Genomic DNA, 14,991 nt, shown 5'->3' with positions numbered 1-14,991 from the left:
GGCGGAGCGGCTCCGGGACGGGCGCGTGGTCCCCCGGGGGGCGGCCGAGCCCGCTCGCGCCCCGGTAGTGCGTGGGTGTCTGTCAGCGTCTCAGCCTAGGGACCCGCAGCTGCTCGCCCCGCCAGGCCGTGGGGGCGCTGTGTGGACAGGGGGCTGGCGGTGTGGACCAGGGGCCGAGGTGCTGCCCGGGGCTGGCCGTGGATGCAGATGGGCTGGCCGTGCTGTGCGTGGCGTGGGGGCGCCCGGGACTGTCCCCGGTGGGGAGCCCCGGAGACACCGTGCGGGAGCTGCCCAGACCCCGCGCCGGCTCTCCGGCGGCGGCGAAGGTTGTGGAGCTCCACGGATCAGTGACACTTGAAAAGGAAGACTGTGCTGGATTTTATTCGGGTTTATTCTTTCCAACTTAGTGCAGCAAATCGGATCTGTGTGATTATCAGTCCTAATAAAGTTCTTGTAACTTTGGTTCCCATTGCAAAACCAGCGTGTGCAGGAAACGAGGGAATCAATGGCACAACAGAGCCATCCCTAGTCCCTAGACCCTACCAGCCTTTAGTACTTACGTTCCTGGGGTCACAGCCCTGCATTAGGTTACAGCTAAGGCCTGTGTTGCCGAAACCAAAGAAATGCCTTTTATGCAGCCCTTCTCTCCCCACACTTCGGATTGTGATTGTCTCCAAAGTTTGGGGTTTTGGCCTAGCTCTCCGCGCTGCGGTCTCCACAGGCCAGGAGCCCCTTCCGGTGGGCTGGTTCTGCGTGAGATTGTGGGCACGGGCCGGGAGACCTGGTGCCTCTCTGCCCTGGCTGTGGTTTTGGTCCCTTGCCTTGTAAAAATGACGGTAATGATCCTCAATCTGCTTCTCAGGCCACCATAAAAATTAATGGGTGGTTTGCGGGGCGCTTGACATCCCGATGGACCGCGGCTGTAGTTCAGAATGCTAGGGAGCGTTTAGCTGTTCTACATTGGCATCCAATAAAACAAGCTGCCTCCTACCTGTACACCCTGCCTAGGGAACAGACCCCAGGCGTGCCGCGGGGGCAGTGCATTCCTGGTGCCCAGCCTGTGCGCTCAAGCCCCCTTGCCCTAGAGGAAGGGGGCGCTGGCTTGCAGCTCCCCTGCCGGAGCCCAGCGCTGGCAGGGCTGGAATGCTCGCTGAGGGTGCTGTGGCTGCTGTGGAGGGGAAGCTTGGGGTTGGGAGGACCCTGGGAGTGACCAGCTTGGCTTCTCAGTGCCTTACGCACGGCCCACTGCTTACTCTAAGAACAATGTCTGGCTTGGAGCTCAGCTGCTGAGAAGCTTGGGAGAGGCTTCTTTTGGCCTTCTTTGATTTCCTGTTGTCCCCAAGAGGTTCAGGCACAATGCTTTAAAGTCTTTAAAAAACAGTTAGGGACCCACGTCGGCTGGTAATTCCAGGTGCCCCAAGCCCCTGCCGGGGGAGGTGTCCCATTGGTTGCCTTTGATCTAACCTCCTTTCCCCCAGATCCAGGGTGGAGGATCCCCTTTCCCTAACTGGCCCTGGGCTCCCTGGGGGCCACCCTTCCATAGTTTCATTTTTATTGTTATTCACACCAGCACTTCGTGCTGGGCCGAGTCTAGTGCAGATCCCAGCCCCGATAGGTTTGGAAGGACCCCAAAAGTGGGCTGGGTAAATTGCTGATAAGATCTCCTCTCACCGAGGCATTGTCTGGTAATACAGATCCGGCTGTTAATTTTCTGCGTGGAGGGAGGAAAGCGGACTGACTCTTCCTGGAGTTTCTCCTTTGCTCCTTGCTAATCCAGCAGCCTTGAGTTATTCCCCTCTGGGCTGTCTGAATAGACTTTCTTATTCTAATGTTGGTTCTTAGTCTGATAGTAAGAGTGGATGAATGCTGAGTGCTTGGGTCCTGGGAGACCTCCCGGGTGTAAATCCTCCCCCAGCTGCCTGGTAGGTGTATGCCCTCATCCTCAGGGCCCACGTGAGGCTGGGAGCCGCCATGAGGAGCCGCGTCCCTGTCCCATGCTGGCTTGTGGTATGCCTGGCTCTGGGCGCACCTCAGCAGCTCCCTGTTTAGCAAGCAGCCAGCCCTAAGGTTTCCCTTCCCTTTGTTGTTGTAAGACTCTTGGGCTCTGCTGCGATTTTTCTTCTGAGAATTGGAGTCGGGCCCCTGGATGTTTCCCAAGGCCCTGGAGATGAGCACCAGAGCTTCTTTGTCCCAGCTGGGTGGCCTGACAACCAGGAATCAGGAAAGGTCAGCAGGCAGATAACCCCACTTCTCAGGGAGTGCTGGAGGCACTGAGCCAGCCCCTGTGTACCCCAGGGCTTCCAGGGCTGGCGGCTTGCACAACAGAAGCCCCACTTCAGTCGCCACTCTTTGGAAGGGTGACAGCAGAATAACTCACCAAGCCCCAGGACACCCAGGGAACAATCCAGCTCCTTATTCAGTGTCCTCCAGGAAGCCTGTGCCGGCTGCTCAGGGCATCCGTGTGTTATATAACTCGGCACCTGAGCCCTGGGGAGCAGCTCCTAGAGGAAGGTGTGTCAGCAGTCAGCCCGTGGAGGACAGGGATGCAGAATGGGGGGGGGATGGCTGAGTGCAGGGTGCTCTAAGGAGGGAAGTGCAAGATGCCGCACGGGCCACCTCTCACTGCCAGGTGCGTGCACCTTCCGACACCCTCAGTCAGCAAATGCAGCTTTGAGGGAGCAAAACGGTGTGCCGAGGTCATCCGATGGGACTCAAGATTGAGGTGTCCAAAGGGGTAGAAATGGATACGGCTGTCGGAAGGCTCCTATGCACACTTTCCAGTCCGGACGGGCACCGTGAAGGATCTCATTTTCCCAGAAGCGGCGATAATTTGGTTAACTCCTCCAACCTTGGTTCACTGTGTGCCTGGGATTTGAACCTGCATCTGGCCGGCCCAGTGTGCTGAGGGGCTGGGACCTAAGAAACCCTTGCTCTCGGACAGCCTCCGGGAGCTGTGAGACGCAGGCCTGGATGGAGCAGGGTGTGCTTCCTCACACGGTTATAAACTAGCTTGTGCTCTGAGGGCGATGAAATCCTGCATACCTGTGCGGCCTTCGCAGCCTAGTCGTGGAAGGCAGCCAGGGTGCACTCGCTCCCTCGCCCTGGCTGCAGGGTAAGGCTTGATATGTTCGAAGACTGTGATTTTGAAATAGGGATAACTCAGACAGGATCTGGTACAGCGTCTGCCCTTGTACGGCAAAGACAGGGTTCCAGGCAGCTGAGGTCATAGAATAAGATTATAGGAAGGCTGTGAAGTAAATATAAGATAAGGGTTCCACCTCCTTCCTTACTATCAAATAAATGACTTACTAATGAGATTATTCTTATCTGCTCAATAAAAGCTCATCTCGGGAGCTCTCTACTGATGCCTGTTAGCCCAACTCTTCTGAGCAGGTTGGAAAGAATCCTTTCTTTCTTTTTCTTTCTTTCTTTCTTTCTTTCTTTTTTTCTTTCTTTCTTTCTTTCTTTCTCTCCTTCCTTCCTTCCTTCCTTCCTTCCTTCCTTCCTTCCTTCCTTCCTTCCTTCCTTTCTCAGGATTGTATGGATCCAAATTCTTGCTCAGTCTTTTCCCCATGACCACCCTTAGGTGCATGGGAGCCTCCTAAAGTCTGCAGACCTGAAACAAGCATTTCTGACCTCCTGTGTAGCAGGGCCGAGCCATGAATGTGCCAGGATCCTGCTGTGGAGGAGAAACAGCCCTGTCTGCCGCTCTCTGTGGTGTAAACACTCCCACCTAGGCTGATTTCAAGCTGCCACTGTTGGCTAGGGTATACCCTAAGTACTTAACAACCCATGGGAGCTTGCAGGAGCACCTTTCATTGCACCAAGCACCCCCAGCAGCCCTCCCTGACTGGTGCTTGGGCCTTGTCTGCCTAGGAGCAGGGCAGAGGAAGGATTTGGTCACCGAGTATCCTCATGTGGCCAGCAAGGGTAGGATGCTTCAGAACTCACCCAGAAGCATAATAACAAACTTTCTACACCCCACGACCCCATTTGTCTGGCTTTATGAGTTTCATTAGATTAAGAAATGCCTAGCAGATTAGAACAACTCTGCTGTCCTGGGAGTGCCTGGAACATGGAGACTTGACCGGGGTCTATGACAGGTCCCTCTCCACTTCCTCTCTGATACTGACCTGCTCTGCTTCCTGGCTGCCAAGAGCCAAGTGGCTTTGCTCCACCACACTCTTCCACCTTGATATTCCTGCCTTGCAGCTGGCTAACCATGGACTGGACCCCTGAAACCATATGCTCCCTTAACCTTTTCCTTCTTTAAGTTGTGTCAGGTATTGTATCTAACAATGGGAAAGCTGACTGAGACCCTCCCCTCCCACACACCCCAAAATAGAATCTCTGAGTGTGGAGCCCCCAACATCTTTAGTTTTTAAAAACTCCCTGGGTGATGCTTATGGGAACCCAGAGTTGAGCACCCCTGATATAGTGAGAAGACCGTGAGAAGAGGGCTGGGGCTGGACACAGCAGACCATGGACCTGAGGAGCCCAATTTGGGATTTGGCTGTGTAGAAGGACCCAAGCACGGTGTCTGTGCCAAGATCCCAGGAGAGGCAGGTCGGGCCCGTGCTTCCGCTGTCAGTCGGACTTAACAGTCCTCTCCCTCTGGCAGGTGGTCAGTGCTCCTTGCATTTCTTCAGGTGTTGCTGCTGGTCGGGAAGAGCAGAAGTGGGTGGGATGCAGCCAGGCAGGTGGTTGTGAGGGGGGTAAGTATGTGATGAGTTGATTGATCTCCGTGTGAAAGCAGAGGCAAGGGGTCCAGAGTGGCTTCCAGGTCCACCCAGCTGAAGAAAGGAGCACTTGGCTGCTGAAGGACCATGGCTGAGGACTCTGTAAGAGTCCTTGAGCTCAGTTATACACGTAGCAGATTATTTTTTTCTCCATTGTAATTAGCAGTCAAATTATTTTAAAATGTGAGAGCTTTCTTTGGAGGCGGCAAGCACGAGGTGAGGACTGCCCTGCAGCCTCAGAGCCAGTCTGAGTTAGCTGTGTGAGCTGGGAAGGGGCAGAATCAGGGAACGCGCGGGTCCCAAAGAGAGGAGGTCCCATAGAGAGGGGCTGAGACTGAACAGTGCGGTGCTGGAAGCTGCGTGTGAAGATCGCGCCCCCCTGCTCCTGCCTCTGGTCACCCTGACCGTGGCAGCAGGTGCTGAAGTGGGCTTTGAGCCCCATGCCAACAGAGGAGCCCCGGGTAGTGGGGAACTGGAGGCCTCTGGGTTTGGTTTGTAAGAACCTTGTAATTGTGGTAGTGGGGACCTTCTAGGAGAAAGAATTCAGGGCCGAGGCCATGCAAGAAATGTAAGTGATACAAGAAATAGGACCATGGTCGGAGATGGCAGATGGGCTGGCAGGAGCCAGCCGGGCTTGGGTCAGAGCAGGGTCAGGACTCTGGGGATCAGGAGCCCACTAGGGGGCTGGCGTAGCACAGCCCAGTGGAATGAGGGGCTCCAGGAAGGGGACGGGTGGTCGCAGGTCCTGAAGGAGAGGGTGTTTGGGAACAGCTGGTTAAAGAACTTCCCAAATATCTTTCCAGGTTGGTCATCTGCAACCTATTTCCATCCGCCGTTGTGGGGGCCAGCAGGGGACTCCTTTGCCCCAGAGATGCAGTTCTTGGGAGGCCTTCTACTCCCGAGGGAGGGAGGTCAGAGGTCAGGAGCTGTCCCTGCAGGCTTGGTGCTGCATAGCGAGAGGTTGCATTTTATTATCTGTGCCTGCTCTGGGGGTGGAGGGCCCTCAGGGTCAGTGTCTCCAGGGAAGAAGAGAGAGAGAGACAAAGACAGAGACAGGGAGAGAGAGAGGGAGAGAAAAAGAGGGAGAGCCGGTGGGAGAGGCAGAAGGAGAGAGGCTGGCCAAGCGCAAACGGTGGTGACTTCATCTAACCATACAGTGACAACTCTAATATTTGCTTCTTAGACATCTTGACAGTTTAAAACTTACAGTGTATGACCAGAGTAATTTCTGGCTTTAAGAATTCTGGCTCATGAATAATAATCAGCTTTCTTATAAATGCTGCCAGGTGGCCATCCCTGGAGTTGTATGCAGTTTAATTTTTAATTCAGGCAGCGTTGCCCTACCTTTGTTTACCCATTGTACGCAGTGGTCCTTTGTAAAAGGATTTGAATTTTTAATAGCGTTAGGGTACAAGTGGGTAAGCAGAGTACCCTAACAGGCTTATGCATTTAAGCTTTTTAAAGTCACCCTAAGAATCGTGCCTTGATTTGACGGGTGACAGCAAATATTTGTGTGCGACCTCGGCCTGAGTGGCCATAAAGGTACAGTGTTCAGATCTGACTGAAAAGAAGGATTGGAGCAGATGTGGTGGATATAAACATACAGGCAGAGTGCGGGGCCCGGGGCCCGCGCCCCTTGCAGCTCGGTAGCTGGTGGTGAAAGTGCAGCCCTGTTCTTCCCACTGCAGTCTCTGCTCACCTCCGCCCTCCTCCTCCCACCCCACACGTCCCCTGGCAAAGTTGTACCCGTGCTGCCCCTGTGGTTTCAGAAACCTGTGTTCAAGGCGTTTACAAGAGCAACCCTCTGCTCCTGCCTTGTACCAGGCAGCTGCTGGCCAGTTCACCCAAGTAGCACGGGGTTGGATTCTGGTCTCTGTGGAGGTGCCCCTGTGGGTGACGTCGGGAGATCCTCGCTGGCTGTCATCAGCCATGGGACCCCGGTGAGTGCTCACTGTTGCTTGTGTTTCATAGGAACACGTGTGATTTTAGAAGTGTCGAGTTAGGGGAAAGGATAGGTTATTGTGCAGGGACACCCGAGCCGCACACCTGACGGACTCCGCTGTCATTTCCGCCAGAGTTTTTCTCTGATTTCAGACTCTGCTGGACTTACTGGGCTTTTCCCGGTGTGTCAGGCCCAGCGACACTTCTGCAGGTAACTGCGGCAGTCAAATGGGAAGCAGGCTGATTTGGACACCTGAAAGTCATCTGCAGCAGATCCTTACTACGAATTAAGGGGCTGTCACAGTTCTCTGACAGGACCTGATTCTCCATTTTCGTACCAAGCCATCGTCAGAGACAGTAGCAGAGAGGAGGTGTTCACAGGACGGAATATGAGAAGTCTTTTTCCTGGTGGCCTCACCACGGCCTTTTGTGGTCCTGGGGTTTCCAGCCCCTCATGCCTGAGTGCCAGGCTCAGACTTCTGCTCGGGGTTCTGGGGGCAGCTTTTGGTCTGTAAAGCAGTGATTGTAATCCAGGCCTCCTGCAGTTGGAAGATTCAAATGAGATCCCACAAAACGTGCCCATGAACCTGGCTACATCATTGTCCTCCCAGTTGGATCTGGGCCGGCCCTTCTCCGTGTGGAGCTCCATGCAACTTGTGACCTCTTCAGAATCTCGTGTGCACCTGTAATTCCTTCCTGCATGCTGAGGAGAGAGTTTTCATGACCGAGGGTGTGACCTGCCTGGGGGTGACCTGGCTGGGGATTTTTCTCCATCAGAACTGAGCAGAGTGGAGGGGTTTGGAGTTTTTACAGTTCAGTGTGACCTTTAAAAAGGGGCCATATTTCCTTGGCCCTGTTCCCTAAGTTCCTGAGAGAAATAAATGAGAGAGTAGGGAGTCGGGGAGAGTGCAAGGGGCACCCCAGGCCCCAGGCTCGGCTTGTGCGCCCTGTGCCCTGCAGCGCCTTTCAGAGGGAGAGGTCCTCACCTGTCCCGGCTGCCTGGAGCAGGGCCACCTCGGTTGCATCTCAGCCCGGAGTGAGCACTTGGTCAATAAATGAGCCGTTTGGAACCGTTCCCTGCAATCCCACCCCAACTCAGAGGAGCAGAAGAATTATGAGAGAGAAAAACATTATGATAATTAAATATTTCCGATTTTCAATTTGCATTCTTCAATTTTGAATTCAAAACATAAAGTCCCAGTAGCATACATGGTTGTCTTCTGTTCCATGTATTCATCATAGTTGAGTAATGATCCAATTTGATTATTTAAAAAGTACTCTCCTTGTCACTTGTATTTTTTTAGTCAGGTTAATTACAGGTTTATTTTAGAAACATGATACGTTTAAAAAAAATTGAAATCGGGGCTGGGGATTTAGCTCAGCGGCACAGCGCCTGCCTGGCAAGCACGAGGTCGTGAGTTTGATTCCCGGTACCGGAAAAAAATTTAAAACAAAATCAAAAAATAAAAAAAAATTTAAATCAGTGAGATCCTCCCACCCTGTGTGTGTTCTCTGTGAAGTTTCAGAATTTCTCACGTGTAAACACGGACCTCGCAGACAAAAGCAGGATGCTTTTCACTGTGTTCCTGGCACACAGTGACTTTTCAACAAGTACTGTGTTTGTCGAATGAACATTAAGCTTTTTAAGATAAACAGCTTCTCAGAACTGGGCATGATAGCGAACCCTGTAATCCCAGCATTTGGGAGGCAGAGGCAGGAAGACCATGAAGCCGCCCTGGACTACACAGACTACATAGCAAGCTCCAGGCCAGCCTGGGCTACATGGTGAGACCCTGTCTCAAAAAAAAAAAAACACAAAAAAAAAACAGAAAAGTCTTAAGCAGCTTTTTATCTAAAACAGTTGGGTGTATTTTCACATCAATAAATATAAGTTTGCATCCTCATTTTTAGTTCGACATTCAGCCCAGGCATTTAGCAGGTCCTTAGACAGAGAGAGAGTTCCTTCTTTGAAATTACGAACTGCAGAGCAGCGAGCTGTGTCCTGGACATAGGCACACACGTCTTTCTTTCTGCATCGATTGATGCAGAGTGTCTCCTGGCAGTGAATCTTCCTTTGTGCCCCCAAACCTCCCTGCATCATTGGTGAGTGCTGGGGGTGCTCAGAAGCTGGTGGCTTTATGACCACCCCCCTTGTCACCCGGACTCTGTGGGCGCGCTGGGAGAAGGCGCTGCTGTCGGGGTCTTAGGGCCCGCTCCCCCTTAGGAGAGGCTGAGTGACGATCCCCACACAGATGGCCGCAGGATCGGCGGCTGGGAGCTTCTCCAGGGTCACATGGTGACCAGAGGGATTTGTGACCGTGCCCCCTGATCAGCTGTGACAGAGGTCTGACTTGGTCCCCAGAATGGCACAGAGTTGATTTTCAGGACTTCTGGCCTTGTTACGGAGAGAAAACTCTTAATGCCTTCTGCTGACTGCGAGGCCATCATTTTGATTTCTGACTGTGGTTGGGTGTCCCAGGCCTTCTTCACCTTGGCAAGCGAGGAAAGCTAATGTATGGGTGGAATATTTCTTGGCCCGTGTCCTGCGTGTGGTCTTGGCACCGGCTGATCTTGAGTCATCCTCCACTGGGTAACATGAGGCAGCACTTTGGGGGCCTTGTAAAACCCTAAGGAGGGTGAAGACAGGGACTGGCTGGCCTTTCAGGACCCCTGGGTTCATGGCTCTGCTCATTTGCTTTGAGTGCTGGGTCCACCTTCATCCGGGCCTGGGGCAGGCCTGAGAGCCCACCGCTTTCGCGTCGTTCCCTGCTCTCCCTGCTGTCCTGTTCATTCCTGTTTGACCCATTCATGGCTTGATAGGGGCAGAGGGGGTGAGGAGACCAGCAGAGACGGCCTCTGAGCTCGAAGGAGAGGGTGTTGGAATACTCCACCCTGAAGGAGAGGGTGTTGGAATACTGGGAAGCAGGGTGCAGGAGCCCTTCGGGTCAGGGTAGGCTCCCCAGGGAAGCTGGACGAAGCCCAGGACTGAGCTGGCCACCGTCGGGTGGGACCTATGGGCGCTCAGGCTCTAGGAGGTGACTTGGTGGCTCCAAAGAACCAGGATAGAGACCAGTGGTGGCTCTTTCTGAGTGCACCTGGGAGGGGTGTCAGAGGCAGGGAGCTGGACGGGACAGATCCTTCTGGGCTTTGACCAGCTTTGAACCTTATCTGAGGACACTGCAAGACTTGATCAGATGGGTGAGCGTGACATGGAAGTCCAGGAAGTGACCTGCCCAGGGGGGTGATCTGTCCAGGGGGTGACCTCCTCAGAAGGTGGCCTGCCCAGGGGGTGATCTGTCCAGGGGTTTGCCTGCCCAGATGGTGACTTGGCCAGGGAGGTGACCTGGCCACAGGGTGACCCATCACAGCACTTGCACCCTGGGTCCCTTTTGCACAGCCTGGGAAGCCTGCACCTGGGCTGAGCCCCACCCATCACCCACTTAGGTGACCCGCGCGTGGTACCTCCCATTCTGGGCCTGTCATGAGGGTTCCATAAAATCACCCTCGCAAACTTCCTACAGTGCTTCTGAGTTACTTTTATGACCATAAAGCAACACTTGGGGAGAAGTTAAACCACCAGTCAGATTGCTGAAGAGGCCACCACATGAGAAAGGAGGCTTTCTGGCGACAGCCACAGCAGAGCTTCCCGGGCCACCATCAGCACACCTCTGCCCTTGGCAGTCGGGCCCCCCTTCACCTGGGAACCTGGGTGTCCAGCAGTCCTGGCTTTACTGTGACCGGGTGGCTGCTCAGTTTCCCTGATGGCCACCTTCTCAGCACCCAGGAACTGCTAAGGAGGAGCAGCTTCCGGTCTGCTTTACCTGCCTTAACCCAGCTAATCCCATCTCTTCTTCCCAGGAAACACGAATCCAGCCTCTCTGCCCCCATAGGAAACCAGCCACCCCCAATGCGCTCAGAACAAAGCCATTGTGTCCGCAGGGCTCAGAGGGAATTACGAAAGCTGGAAAATGATGTCATAAATGCTGATTTGTTTGTCATTAGTGAAATTGTGTAGAAATTGGCCACTTGCTAAACTGGAAGCTGATTATTACACGGACAAGGAGAGGGGTTATTTTGCTAAGCAGGAAAATGGAGAGAGCAGTGTGATCCCCACGCAGATCACGGTGTTGGGAGTCTGAATAACAGGTGATGGACAATTTCAAAACAAAATACTGATTTGCTGCTTAGTAAACGATTGTAAATTAGGCATTCTGGGAAAATCTGTGTGTGTGTGACTTTGAATATGTCAGCTTGTTTGTGGTTGTCCTTTGCCTGCACATTGTGCTGCTGAGAATTGCAAATTAGCAACTCCACAGAGCTTGCAAACAGGGCCTAGAAGGGAATGTACAAAAATAAAAGTTGTTGGCATGTGAGAGCTGGCACAGAGTGGTCTGGGGTGATCACCTGCTCACCTCTCCTGTTGTCTTTAAGGAAGCAAAGCTAACTGCATATTTAAAATGTTTTGGGAGAAAAGAGGACAATAGGGAGAGGTTGGTAATACTTGTAGAGTCCTACTATACTGGCTACTTTCCCGCTTTTGGGACACAGTTCCCAACACCCACAGTAAAAGGAGGTTTATTTGGCTTACAGTCTCAGAGAGTTCAGCCCATGGTTGGCTGGCTCCGGGGCAGTAGGGCCTGGAGGAGGACGGCTGTTCAACCCATGGCAGCCGGGAAGCAGAGAGAAAGAAGGAGCTGGCAATAAGATCACCCTTCCAGGTCACACCCGCGGTGACCACCTCCAACCAGGCCCAACCTCTAACAGCACACGCAGCTATGAGCGCATCCATGGATTAATCCATTAATGAGCATAGCGCCCCTGTGACCCTCCAAAAGCCCCTTCCCCCAACACATGAGACTTTTAGGGGACAGTTTGGTTCTAAACTATAATAAGGCCCTACAGGCAGTCACTGTTACCAGATCCTTTCCCTTGTTTAATCCCCAGGTTCACCCACTGGGGTAAATTGGTCTTATTCACATGTCACTAAATGCACCATGGACATAGAGGGTCTGAAAATACCAGGCTGTTGTTCCTTTGGCTTAGGTGTTAGTGGAGGAAGTTAGAGACAGAGGGTGCTGGCATCACGGCTTTGATTTTATGTGATTGTCACATCCCACATCTGAGGATGTGTGAGCCCTGGGTACCATTTTGAGTACCTTATCTTCTTTGAATTATAAGGGTCCCCAAAAGCTTCTGAAATAAAATCGTTTTTCTGGATGGCAGATAGCCTCAGTGGCAAACTGATGCGAATGTTGCCTGTCTGGCAGAGAAGGTAGGTGCTGTGCTTAGATAAGCTGATATTAATCTTGGTAGGGGAAGTATTAACAAATATGCATAACCCCAATCTGCTTTCAGATCCTGCTCATGTGTTCCCTCCCTCCCAGCTCCTCCCGGCCCTTCTTTCTGGAGGCATGTGGGTTATGCTCACATGGTATTTGCCGTGTGCCACCCTGTGCCTTCAGCATCCTGCTTGGAAATACTTCATTTTTGTGACACACATGTGGATCATGGGGGCTCTTGCCATCCCTGTGCCACAGATAGGAAAACTAAGGCACAGAGGGTCATGGGACACGGGTGAGCTGGAAAGTGAGGTGCCAGGATGGAAGTGCAGGTTGTGTCACGCTGTGCTGTTCTCTCCTGCTGGGCCTCCTGCCACCTGTGCAGAAGCCCACCCCTTCCCTGACCTGGTCCCTGAGTGACCCGCAGCTGGTGGAATGAAGCACGGGCTGACCGGGCGGTGGTCCACTGGACAGTCAGGGGCTCGAGTCAGCTCGGGGATAACGGTGATGACTGTGGGATGTTCTAGATCCTTCCTCTTTGGAGTGTGAACTCTACTCGGGGGAAATGTGGTCAGTGGCGTGCGTCCCTGGTAGACCTTGATGTGTGGGTACCTGGTGTCCCCTGTCTTCCCGGGGCCAGATGGACTTTGAGATGTTTTCTTGTTGGACCTTCTGAGGAGGTTCTAGGTTTTATTTTCTAATGTCCTCTTTAACACTAGGGACTTCCCTTTTCCCCCTCTTATTTTCTCCTTGTCTTCAAATATTATTGCATTGGGGCCAGGTGTGGTTCTGTGCAGTTTTTTACGTCAGGGAGTTTATTGAAATCTTCTTGGATTATCCCGGGGATACCAGCAGAGCAGCTGGCTTTCCCCTGGGACGTGGGACCTGGTGTGGACTGACTGAATCAAGGCATCCTTTGTGCTGCTTTTCATGTTGTAGCCAGGTGTTTTTCTTTTGTCTGTCCGGCTGTCCCAGTTTTAAGAGACGAGTTCCTATGTGTTTGTGGCTTGTCATTTTCTCTGGATCAGCACTGTTTTTCTCCTGTGTTCTGGTTTTCTGCTCACGTGATGATTGGGTGGTCTTGTTGTTTTGCAGTTTCACTGATGTAAAATCCTCTCGTGTGGGTAATGTTTTCAGTCCTGAATTATACTTCTTCTGGCTCCCTTTGGTGTCGCCCTTTCTGGATCATGTTGTTTGGGTTAAATCCTGGGAATGGTGTCCTGGTGGCTCTGGGCTCTGGGTTACAGCTTCTTTTCTGGATTCTCCATGCAGTATTTGGTGTGACTTCACCCGCGCTGGCTTAGCGTGCCTGTACCTTATAGATGTCGCTTCTCAGCCTTCTATTGAGTGCCTTCTTCCTTAGGATTTGGAGGTCAGGCGGCCACCGTGCTCCTGGTGTGTGTGGTCTTTGTCTTCATGTCAAAAGGACTTTCATGCCTACTCCTCCCATTTCTCCTGGAGTTGTTGAATCTGCTGATCTTGTTAGGTGTTTCTCATTGCTTAGGAGATCTGATTTTTAATTTTTTCCCATATTTTATGTGTGGTGTTGATTTTATGTGTTGAATGCTTGATGCGTGGCTGGCTTTGGGGTTTGCTGAGAGCTCCACTGCTCTGACGTACAGGTTGTGTGTTACCCTGTGTGCTGGTGGGTTCTGTAGGACTCAGACGCCCTGCAGTGACCCTCTATGGACCACAGTGGCTGTGAGTTGTGTGGCTTGGGACCCTCCCTCTTTTTCCTGCTCATGCATTTATGATTCACTGAGCAGACGTGCACAGAGGGTGCACAGTGTGCTGGACACAGCTCAGCCTCCTGGTGTGACAGAGTGTGCCTGCCTTCCAGCACTTTGTCTCTCAGGCTGTCCTGGGATGGCACCTGGGTTGTCTCTGTGAAGCACATGTGTGCCTTGGGCTTCTTCCTGCCCCCAGCCCTTTGGCCAGGTGGCGGCCACACCCCTGCAACCAGCTGCTCCCCCTTCCTGACGCATCTATGCTTTAGGTCCAGCGGCCCTGGTCAGACATAGCTGTAGTGGACAGTGATGCCAACCATGTCCCCAGTGGTGTCCTGACTTTGTGCCTGCATTTAAGGGAGTGGGAGGAGGGTCTTCTCTGTGTCCAAGGGTCAGAGTCACATGGCCTGGAGCTGGGGCTCTGCCATCTTGAATTTTGAAAGCATCCTTGATGACTCTGCCCAGCTAAGATTGAGAACACCATTCCCCCTGGCTGTGGCTCTAGCCTTGGTGTTGTTTCTGACCTGGTCGTGGTTTGGCCTGTGGGTGCGGTCGAGCCTGTGTGATCCTGCAGATAAACTGACCTTAGAAAGCAGAGAGGGGGCCCCTGTGAGCTGGCCTCACATTCCCCAGCCAGCACCACACTGCAGCACCACATTCTTCCCTGCCACTGGTGGCTCAGCCCGTCCCTGTGTGGAGTTCCCGGAGGAGGCCTGCTGCAACCGCTTTCTGTTTGCTTTATTAGCTCTGAGGATCGGGATCCCTCTGCCTCCTAAAAACAACTGGAGAGGGGTTGAGTTTTTAAAATTGCTTTCGATCATCCTGTGGGTCATCGACCATGGAAAGGAGTTCGACATGGCTGCTGGTGGTGTTGCCAGACTCATGGCTTCAGAAACTAGGTGTTTTGTTTTTGTTTTTGTTTTTATATAGGGCCCCTGTTACAGGGCCCCATGTTTTAATTTTTACTTTTTAAATTTGTTTAGTTTATTTTTTTATTTTATAAATAAAAGGAGGAAAACATTAACAGGCAGACAACCTTTTACAAAATAGCAAAAGAACAGTACAGACAATATAGAGTTACAAACAAAGTGGTAGGAAATTAACAATGCTTGTTGTATTTCATATTTCAAAGTGGTTTCTCATGAAAACAGATAGAGACATGCAATATTGATCAATCAAGGACTCATTGACAGTTTGTTTCAGTAAAGAAATAGGAGAGGGTAGATCAACTATGTTAACTATCCTGTATATACATACATACAACATTTCTCCTTCTTTCCCTTCTCTTTTCCCACATCCCAGTTG

Source organism: Chinchilla lanigera, unplaced genomic scaffold (genome assembly GCF_000276665.1).
Source record: "Chinchilla lanigera isolate Chin_1 unplaced genomic scaffold, ChiLan1.0 scaffold00052, whole genome shotgun sequence".
NCBI lineage: Eukaryota > Metazoa > Chordata > Mammalia > Rodentia > Chinchillidae > Chinchilla > Chinchilla lanigera.
This window is presented reverse-complemented; position numbering follows the sequence as displayed.